An 11,237-nucleotide genomic window follows, 5' to 3' on the forward strand; every position below is an offset into this window, starting at 1 on the left:
CCAAAAAAAAGGTGGCACTTTTTGGATTATATCCTAGGGATTTCCTTTTGGCAAGCACTATTCAATATGTCCAGTCTGTGGTCTGTGATGTAAGAATATATACATCAATATTAGGGAAGGTGAGGATAGATAAAGGAAATTGAGGACAAGAATGGGGGACAGGATATTTGGTGGGGGGTAGGGGGAAACTCAAGGATTTCCTTAGAAGCAACACAAAAGAGAGCAATCTTAGAAACATTCAATCTGAACTAGGTCCCAAGAATTGAGGCATGAAAAAAAAATCTGTTTGTCGTTGTTGTTGTTGTTGTTGTTAATCTCTGGTCAGAATTAACCTCAAATGTGAAGAGTTTGTCTTTACTGACTTCTTTTCCTCATACCCCTTAACCCCCTCCTCTTAATTCCATGGCTAACATTTTACCCACTAGGTCTGCTGTAGCTTTGTATATCCAACTCATTTCCCCCAGTTATTAAATCCACTTTCTATCCATTGTTTTATGTAACAAGAAAAATAAGAAACTCCTAACATAAAGAGATAAAAGACATTTCAGGAACATAAATTGCTCTGCACTGGGAATTCTTTTGGAATCTCCAGGCTTCTTTTGACTTTTTCAAACCCTAGACAGGAAGGATGCTGGAGACTAGTGGACGGAATTGGCAGGCCGTCACAAGTCGGGTGCCTAGGTTCATTTTACATGCAAGGTCTCAAAATTTTCTTCACCAAATGCAAACATAGGCTACCATTAACATCTGCCCTTGTGATCCTTTTGCAGCAAAGCAGCAAATCTCTGAGGCCAAGGTCGATGAGCCCTGCGGGCAGCTGATTCTGTCCTGTGACCTGTAGGCTCTGAGTTTTTGATTGAAGAGATCCCACACAGGCATCCACCCTTTCCTGCCAGGCATCTGCGCGAGGCACTCTAAGGACCTCTGGGGGCACACAGTTCAGTCCAGCAGCCATCTACTGAGGGTCACAAAAGCCCATGTCCAAGTCTATGCCAGCACCATCAACATCCTGCCTCTGCCCCGAGGGTCTTACTGTCTACATGTGGAACAACTTTTTAAATACCTGCACATGTGGTGGTAATTGTAAGTCCAAGTCACAAAAACAGCAAAGGAAGAGAGTTTCACCTTAGCTTGAAAAGCAAGGCAGTGCTAGAGTGGAGTTGGTGATTGAGATAAATTTGGGATGCATCAATCAGAGTTCCCAGATTAGATAAGGTAGGGGAAGGCTTTTCTATCAGAGAGACTAGGCTATGATAAAGCATAGAGGCATGAGATAGCCCTTTGTGTGTTCTGGTGGTACAGCAGGGTGTGCAAGAGCCATGTGTTCCAGAAGTATCACCCAGGTATTAATGGGGACATTGCTTTAGAGTGAGGACACTCTGGATCTGCAGACATTGGGTTACAGATGTCATCTTTCTTGTCAGCAGCAGCAGAAGAATTTATTGAGCTCCTCCTCTGTATCAGGGACTGTTCAAGCACATTCCTAGTATTAATTCTTTTAATTCCTCAACAGCATTATGAGCCAGAAAGTTCAAGTAACTTGCCCAAGTTCAAGTAACTCACCCCAGCCAGTACCTGGCACAGCAGGACACAGCCCCATGCAGTCTTGTGAGTTCAAAGAGGGAGCTGTAACCACTGCCCTATAGTGTCTGCCAGCCTCAGTGACAGACATTGAGGAGTGAAGGTGGTTTCAGGGGGGTCTGGAGAGGAAGGGAAGGCTTTAAGGTATAGCAATTGGCAAGACTTGCTTAATTCGTCAGGGTGTGGTGGTGATGGAGAGGAAAGAGTAGAAAAATGCCTCCAGGGGATTGCTCCAGCTTGGAAAGCTGTGAGTACCAGGATGCCACCAACAGAGACATGCACTGGTTAGCTGAGTTGCAGCCAGAGGGCCCAATAGGTTACACAGGAAACAGCTGAAACTTTCTCACAGACGGGTTATTTCATTAGTCACCCTACACAACCAACTGTTGCTCGATTAGGGAGCAGATTCCTACATAATATGGCAGAACCAACCATGGCTCCATGCTGTTCCAAAATGTTTGATAGTTCCTTAGTGTATTCCAAACCTAGTTTAATTTGGGATTAAAGAAAAAAATTCTAAAATATAGTTCTAATCACTCTCTTTATCCTAATCTGTTTTTGTTTTTCTACTAAAAGCCCAGTCTCCAATGCACATAGGGCCAGGCCCATGATGGGTGTGGTGTCATTTAGACCCTACATGGTTTACTGGGATTGGCATGGATCTTAGTGGGTTTGAAGCTGGGCCTTAGTAAACTTAGAGGGGTCACTTGATCTCTCTTTTTGTTTCTTGGCCAGTCCTGGGATGACCTCTGACCTACCATCTCGTGGAGAGGACAAAGCTATAATGACAAGCATTCATTGTGCTGTTTCTAATGCCTCAAATTTTTCTAAGATCTCTGAATCCAGTTTCTTGTTTGATTCTGCAGGAGGCAAGGCACAAGGTACCATTGCACAGGTGTGGGAAACTGAGGCACAGAACAGTTAAGTCTCTTCTGCACGGTCACACTTGCCAAGTTAGGACTGGGCCTGAATGAAACCCCAGGTGGTCTGACTTCACCCTATTAATCAGTGTTGTGATTGATTAGTGTTAGATTGTTAGATTAACAAGTGAGCTTGCTTATATAAAGCACCCGGCACGTAACAAACCCACAGCTGTATTTCAATAAAACTTTGTTTATAAAATGAGGCGGTGGGTCAAACTTAACCAGCAGATGTAAGGTGCTGACTCCTAACATAGATCATAGTGAAATGTAGAAAATAATTATGAAGTGAGGAGTTTTCATTATTTTACCTTTGTTTTTAATATTATGTATTTAATTAACTGTAAGCTTGTATAATTTAGTTTTTAATAATGGTTCTGTTTAATAACTAGATCACAGAATTTCTGAAAACTTAGCAGTCAGCTCCCACAGGCCCATGCAAAGGGTCACAATTCCAGGCCAGCCCCTGCCCAGCTGTGGGAACTGGGACAGATGATCTCAGTTTTTTAACCTGGGAACTAGAAGTGGATCTTGCCCAGCTGTGCTCTGAAGGAACTGGAGACAGTGTATAGGAAGAGCCCAGAGCTATGGGTCACTCAGTGGTGCCCATGGTGATGAAAGAAGAACTGCATTAGTAGGTCACATTTCTCTTTGGTTACAGCCGTAGGGCAAGTCCATAAAGGACAGAGGCCAGGGAAAAGGAAGAGCCAAGGAGGCACAACTTGCTTGTTGTAAGTGCCTCACATGTACCAAACACTAGAAAGTCGATTTTAATCCTTTATTTGCTTAATCCTCGTGATAAACCTCTGAGTATATTGTCGTCCCTATTTTACAGCCATGAACCACAAGATTCAAAGAATTGGACACTGTCCAAGGTCACTCAACGGGCAGGGGCCAGAGCAGAGTTCAGTCCACGTCTGCCTGATTCAAAATGCCCTCTCTGTTGTGTGGGCCAGTCCCCTTAACCCAGGCTTCCCAGAGTAATCAGTGACATCAACCTAGTAGCAGTCCACATTTTATTCTAGTTTATTCCATTTTATCGAATAGCTGGATCAGTCTGTGCTGCTCATAGCGTGCTTCACGCTGACAGTAAGTGCAGGTGGGGCTGAATCGGTACATTGAATATACAAGGCACTGAGCTAGGAACTAGGGATCCTGAGATAAATGACACAGCTTCTTCTTCGAAGGGTTCAAAGCCCAGCCAGGGAGACAGATTGATCAAGAATGAGTACAGCAAAGCACTTGGCAGTGTGGCAGGGAACGCGGGCAGATTACACAAAGAGTAATTGAAGGATGAGATTATGGAGATGTGTTCCTCAGAGGAGAGCCTGCAATTCCTAAAACAACTCTTATTTCTCATCTGTCCCACCTTCTGGGCACCTGCACATGTTGGTAATGATCCCTTCTATCCCACTGTCCTCCTCCCCAACACTACTGTTCCTATTCCCTCCTCTTCATTTCTCGGGGCACACTCGTGGCAGAGCCTCTGACAGAAGCCCTCTGCTGAGGCACAAAAAGTGGGCTGGGTACGTCTCTTGTAGGCTTCCATGGGCCCCTGGGCATGTGCGTCCTTAATGCAACTTCTTATACTCTCCTGCAACGATTTATTTATGTGCCTGTCTCTCCCATTAGATGAGGAATTACTTAAAGGCAGGGACTATGCTATTTGACTCTGCACAGGTAGCACCAAGCACGATATCTGGTCTATACTCATACTGGACGAATGCCCAGAGATCGAACAAATGACCGAAGCCTGAGCAGAATCTTTAGGAACATCAGGGACATAACACTGGAAAAAGCAGGGGAAAGGCTAAGAAAATATATTTGACAATCAAAGGTTCAGGAAAGGTTTTACTTTATCAAAAAATTCTAAAGACTCTATCCTTAACAAAAGTTTCCTTTTGTCTCTCTTTTATATCTCATCAGAAATAACAACACCTTTCACTTAAAGTACTTTTCCCTAAAACTTCATTTTTATCTCTTTAGTCAGTTACAGATGTTTCGTAAGTGTAAGTCTGAGAGTCACCCAACTCCATTTGGGAAGAGTCTAGAAGCCTCTGAGAGATTCAGCCTTAATGTTTCCAGCCTCGTCTCCCATTTATTCCTTCCCCAGCGAAACCACCACTCAAGGCAACCTCATGAGTGACTGTGTAACAAAGACATTGCAATTCCATCCCAAACGTCATTTATTTATCTCCCATCTGTTTAAACGTGTAGCCACTGTTTGCTCTGCGGGGCCCTTGGCTCCTGCCCCAGGTTCCTGATTGTTTTCTTCACTCCCACTGGCTGGGGTCCTTTTGGGTGGGATGATTGTGATGCCGGCTGTCTCCCCTTTGCATGGTGGACGCTCAGGCTACTTTGCTCTTATAGCTGCCCAGGCAGCACTCCATCCGCTATGAAATGAATGCTTCCTTGTCAATGCTCTTCTTCCTCCCAGCAAAATAAACCCTGGGATTAATGATTTCTTCCCTATTAAAGCCATTTCCTTTTTTTTAATTCAACTTCTCTGTCATGGCCCTTAGAGGACAGAAAGGATTAAAAACAATTTGCAAGTGAGTCATGAGTTTGATGATGTGGTTTGGGGCCTCATCTGGTGAGACTAAAGAACAGTTTGGGTGACAGGGAGGGTGAGGGGCTGGAGTCATCTGGAGGCTTTCTCACTACTGGGTGGGAACCTGGGCTGGGATGACGTGTGGGCCAGGCTCGGCTGGGATTTTCAAGTGGAGTCCCCGAACCAGGCCTCTCCACGTGTCTTGGCTTCTTAGAGCTTGGTGTCAGGGTTCTAGGAGAGTCCAGGAGACCACAGCAGGAGCTGACCCAGCCTCAGGACCCAAGCTACTGCATTCTATTCTTACAAACAAGTCAGCCCAGAGTCAAGGGGAAAAAGGATTAGGCACCACCTCTGGATTTCAGGGGCAGTGTCTGACAGAGAGCAAATGCTTGATAAATTGCAGCTTTTATCATATTATCCATATTACTGCACATGGCCTTCCAGAAAACCAGAATTCCTTCATTTTCCCACACTCGCTTTTGTGCATGAGTAATGGTAACACTGCAAGATGACTGTCATTTGTTTAAAGAACATTATATAAGGGAATAGAATGAGATCACGATTTGGTTGTTTGGGTTAAAAGAAGTAATTGAGATTATAACATCGTAGATGGAATTTGATTTTCATTTCCACTATGCATTAGGTACAAAGCCATAGAAAACTGGTTTTAATTTTCCACTTGAAACATGGTAGTCATGCATGGAAAAGTAGAACAACTTTCTCCCCAAGCACACAGCTAGTGGTAGGTAAAGTGGGACGTGGCATTTTGAATCACAAGGGTTGATGTGGGTGCCATCAAACATGTGAGGCGTTTTGAACTTCCTGAATGCAAATGCCTATAATACACACACTAATATTATAACTGTTCATTCACTCACCAACCTCATTAACAAATGTTTGCCCAGCACTTGTAATGGGGCAGGTCAGTATACAGAAAAACTCTACTCTGTGTCCTCATCAACCTTACATGTTAATAGTTGAGACTCAAGCTGGTTCCACCATTTTGGGGAATTCATGCAATTTCCCCCATGAATATCCAGTTCACTGTGCAGCCTCACATACATTATTAAAATTACATGAAGAAAAAAATTTTGTAAGTTTTCAATATGAAAGTTAAATTGTATTTTTCCCTAATAATCTACTTGCTCCAGAAGCGTAGCACTTATGGGCCCTTAGAATTGTCCCTCAAAGGATATGCAGACATGTTTTAGGTGGAACCTAAGGAAATAGCTGATATTTGCCCACTCTTGACCTACAAAAGTAATTTTCATATGATTCAACCTGTACATTGTCCAGAATTTTCTTAACAAAACCAATTAATAATAGTAATAAGAATATTGTGCCATGTTTTATTGAGATTTCCTAGATTCCAGTGTTTCAGCCTTACACTTGATGATAAGTCTTGGATTTAGAGAAATACTACATATGGAATTCAGGGGAATTCTCACTGTAACTATGATACCACAGTAAGAGTCTGTAGAAAACTTATTGCTGACTTCACTTCCTTTCCTAACTACTCATACAACTAATGTAATCCTCAGACCTCAGAACGTTTATGTTTTTATCTTGCAATTCATTTTATAATAGCAAAAGAAAAGGCACATGAAGAAATAATGAGATTATTTAGAGGACTAGTAAGGTTAAAATAATGACACTTAACAACTCTTCATGGTTTTCAGAGCATTTCATATGAATGATTCTCATTTTACAACCACTCTCTTAAGTAGGATTTATGATTCTCATCATGTAGATGAGGAAACCAGGGCTCAGAGAGGTTAAATACTGTCCAAGATTACTACCCATGAAGAGGCAATGATAAGATTTGAACCCTGTTCATCAAAACCCAAAACAATTCTATGTTAGTGTGTTCCAAGTACCCTAATTTTTTTATGAAAGTGGGGTCCTTCTCCTGTTGGACATGAGTTTTCAATTATGAAATTATGCTGGTTAATCCATTACTAGTGGAAACAGTCCTGCAGAACGATTAGGAGTATTATATTGGTTTTTGGAACAGCGTTTCTTAAAGAATATTGAGTTGTACACTAATTTCATCAGAGATTTGATAAAAAAAAATTAGGCTCAATTAAACAAGGTTAAACAAATTTATTTCCTTTAGTAGAGTCAGAAATATAAGTAAGCTAATATACATCCGGATCTCTGTAAAGGCACAAAAGAATATAAAGATCCACACATTTATTTAATGACAGTTTTTTGGGGAAATATATACCAAGACTAAGGTTCTGTTGAACACATTTTGAGAGCACTGTATTAGAAGTTTTTTGTTTTTTTTTTTTTAATTTATGGCAAATCTTGCTATAATGGGAGAAAATAAACATTACACTCAGCCAGGTTTGGGTTAAAATTTCAGCCCTATCACTTGCCAACCATGTCACCTGGGTGCATTGCTTAATCACACCAGGACTCAGTTATCTCATCTGCAAAAGGGGGCTAACAATCTCAAAAGCATCAAATTGTTGTTGAGAATTAAGCAAAATCGAAAGCACTCAGTACAGTACTTGGCAGGCAGTTGGCATCAGTCAATGGTAATTACTTGTCTTTTCCCCACAACTCTGAGTCTTCACTCCCAGTCCCTGGACTACTGAGGACAATTTCTAAAGATAACACTTGTCAACAGGCCCTCATCCAAGAGAACATCTCACAAATGTGATCTGCAGAACACAGGGTGTAATAGTTCTCCTGTAGTGCAGAAATGTCAAGGTTTATTGCACCTCTGTTCCACATTGCCATGGCTTAATTTGTATTTCCATTTGCTTTATGAGAAGTTCCTTATTCTACAACATCTGACCTCTCCTTGATGCCTCTTTTGTTCTTTCAACTGCTGTCCTAGGCCATCTGGCCACATATTATAACCCTGTACTCCCAAACCTGAAATCTAATGAAGCAAGAGTGTGAAATAAGCCATATTTCATCATTCTGAATTTTGTGAGCCGTTGGTTTCAACAGGGTATGGTTATGGAACCGCAACAGTGCTTTTCCTATGGGAATATCTAACAGGCCTTCTACAGAACAATTTTCTTCCTCTCTCGACCTCTATCTTAGTATGATTGGTCAAAGGACATTCAGTGCTTTGTGTCAAACTTTAGCCATGACAAATTACTCCAAGGCTTAAGCTTCATAAGCAAGGTTGCCATATAAGAGGCCTATTTTCTAAAAACACTTCTTTCCTCACTTAAGTTATATGCTTATTTCAGTAAAATGTGAAACTCAGTTGTTGTTTTCTACAATCAAATTCTTATTATTTTTTTCTTTTTTGTGGGAGAAGGGATTGAGCAGTAGGAAAGGGCAGGAGAAAAGAAGTGTGCATGAACACAAAAATACTTTCTAATCCAGGGCCAGAAGGAAATAGGAACTGTCACTCGACCTTGATATTCCTTCCTTGACATCTAATGGAACCAAGCATCTTCATAGGCAATGCCAAGGTTGATATATTTGACCCCCATCTGGCTGGGGGCCAAACTATAGATAAACAAGGCATTATTTTATTAGTCCTGGTGGAACTGAACCTTCTGATCTGTTTTATCTTACTTCATTTAAGGTAACCAGGATCTGCCATTTTGTGAGAATACTGTGGCTATGTGCAGGTATTTTAAGCAGGTGGGAGACTGGAGCCTCCCCAGGGAAAGCCAAAAGAAACCGAATGGAAACTAACATGCCTTGGGGGCACACAACCACACTATTGGGTCTGGGCTCTCGGAAAGGCATTTCAGAGAGGTCTTATGTAGTTTAATCCTTTCCACAGTCTTGTGAAATAAATATCATTAATTTACAGGTGAGGAAAAGGAGGCTCAGAAAGGCTGAGTAAGTTTTTCAGGGTCACAGAGCAAGTGATAGGCAGACAAGGGCTGCAAATCTAGTTCTGTCTGCGTGGACTGCAGGGCCCTGGGCACGGAACGGACAGCTCTGATTTCCACGCATATAACATCTTCTGGCTGCCACGGGCCTCTTTTCCCCCTCCCCACCGAGACACCTTTCATTCAGTTTTTCAAATTCTAATTTGTTATTTTTTTAATGATTTTTTTGTCTGCATATCCAAGTACCTGGATAATCCCTAAAAGAAGTTTTTACGAATCCATGCAGAAGTTGTGAGACCTGATATTCTTGGAGTAGATGGAATGCTTGTTGTGGATGGCAACACAGAGGCTTATTTCTGAGGACTTTTCTCTCTCACTCTCACTGCCCCCCTCCCCTTCTCCTCACATGCGCGTGCACACACACACACACACACGCACAGCATATGCACACACACACATGCATATGCACACGCACACACGCACATGCACATGCACTCACATTCATACTCCCAGTCTCACATGCACACTTGGCTTACTTGCTTTAAATACAGTGAAAGACATTGTACATTATTTAATTCATTTGTGCAGGGAAAGAGGCGACAGTGCCTTGCTCCCTGCTGGTGATGAGCATGACTAGAAATCCATGTGAGGTGGGAGGGATGGCTAATTCTCCTGGCCTACAATTCAACTTAGACCATAATTCCTAAGATAGATCTCTTCCTTCTCAATGTTAATGGGAACCAGATGCCTCTTGTTAATAATAACGTATGCTCAGGAAGAGAGAAAGAAACTTTTAAGTTTTGTTTTGTTTTTCAAAAAATACCAGTGCTGTCTAGCTAGTGACAATTTATTATTGCAAAATATATTTATATTAAAAATCTACTATTATTCTGATAAGATCCTCCTACATGACTTACCTCCCTACAAGGAGGTGACATAGAATATGAAAAAGATTTTTCTTATTCATGTACTTTATTCTTTGTTTATTGATAGAATTCCCTCTTTCTACACTATGGGATCAATACTAATGTTAACAGTATCAACTATTTTCTGACTTTACATGACATTGTTTTAATTTTAATTCAGTTTTAGCTGATACTAACAGATGAGAAGGTACATGTGTTGTTACTATGCAACTCACTTAATTTTTAATTAAACCTACTTACAGGCAGAGCAATACCAAATAAGGCCCATTCTGAAATAGTTATCTCATTTGACAATTTGAGCATAGACTGGTCATTTGAACAAGGTTTTCCCTGTCTCTATTCCATGGCCATATGTAGTTGTTCAATTATTTTCTAACTGAACTAAGTACACATGCATGTGTTTGTCAGAACCATACATTCGTGATTAAGACATGTAATAAGATTTACGGATAAAGCACATCAACCAGCAGGCAGCCCGATTATGCAAGAGCTCTGGCACATCCATTCGCTCGGTCCAAACTGTCTCAATTAAAATGAGGGAAAATCCCACTGTGTGGCCCTCGGTGAGTCCCGTGATTGCTATGCCTCGGTCTCCTCACCTGTAAACACCATGGAACAATAATAATTATCTCACAAGATTCTTATGCAGATTAGGTGAGAGTATTTGTATAATGCATTTGTATTTAATAGCTGTTGGCATACAATAGAGGTTAAAACACTTGGACTGTCATAATTATGATTCTGATTTCTTGCTTGTACCTTGATTTGTCCTCTGCACCACATCTGGCAGTTGTAAAATTCCAGCAGATGGGATGAAACAACCATGTGCTTCCAGATGTTATATTTTAGACGTCACTAGAGGGCGCCAGAGGTAACTGAGCAATCATGCGTTCCAAACTGATCTTTATTATGCATTAACAATATTTGCCATATATTGATAGCATATCTACAGTAAATATGTTAGGTAAATTTTTCCCTTGATTCCAAATATGTGTACAATATAATCACAGGTCTCAAGAAACTTATAATCTAATTGAAGAAACAAATAACATGCATTAAAAATCCATTAAATGGTCATGTAAGACAATGATATATAGCAAAGCAATAGCAAATTGAATGCTTCAGCGATCTCTCAGACAGTTTGTGCTATAAAATGTCTGAAAAGGGAACAATTTTTCCCTTTAAGGTGAAATAACCTGGAAATGTTTCATGCACTAAGTATGAACATTGAAGGATGAGTAGGATTTAGAGCACCTGAATCACCATTCCAGATCCCAGACAGGTGGAACAAAGGGGTCCGAGGAGTGAAGTTGTTAATGTGCCCATCTCCTTTTGACGGGGGGCCCATGTTTAACACTTTACTCCTTTAGCCCTGAGTCAGGGCTCTGAGTCAATTGCTTCTCATATCAACTGTGGTATAAGAGGCCTCTGCTTACTAGATTAAACC

The sequence above is a fragment of the Microcebus murinus genome, chromosome 7, assembly GCF_040939455.1.
Source record: "Microcebus murinus isolate Inina chromosome 7, M.murinus_Inina_mat1.0, whole genome shotgun sequence".
NCBI lineage: Eukaryota > Metazoa > Chordata > Mammalia > Primates > Cheirogaleidae > Microcebus > Microcebus murinus.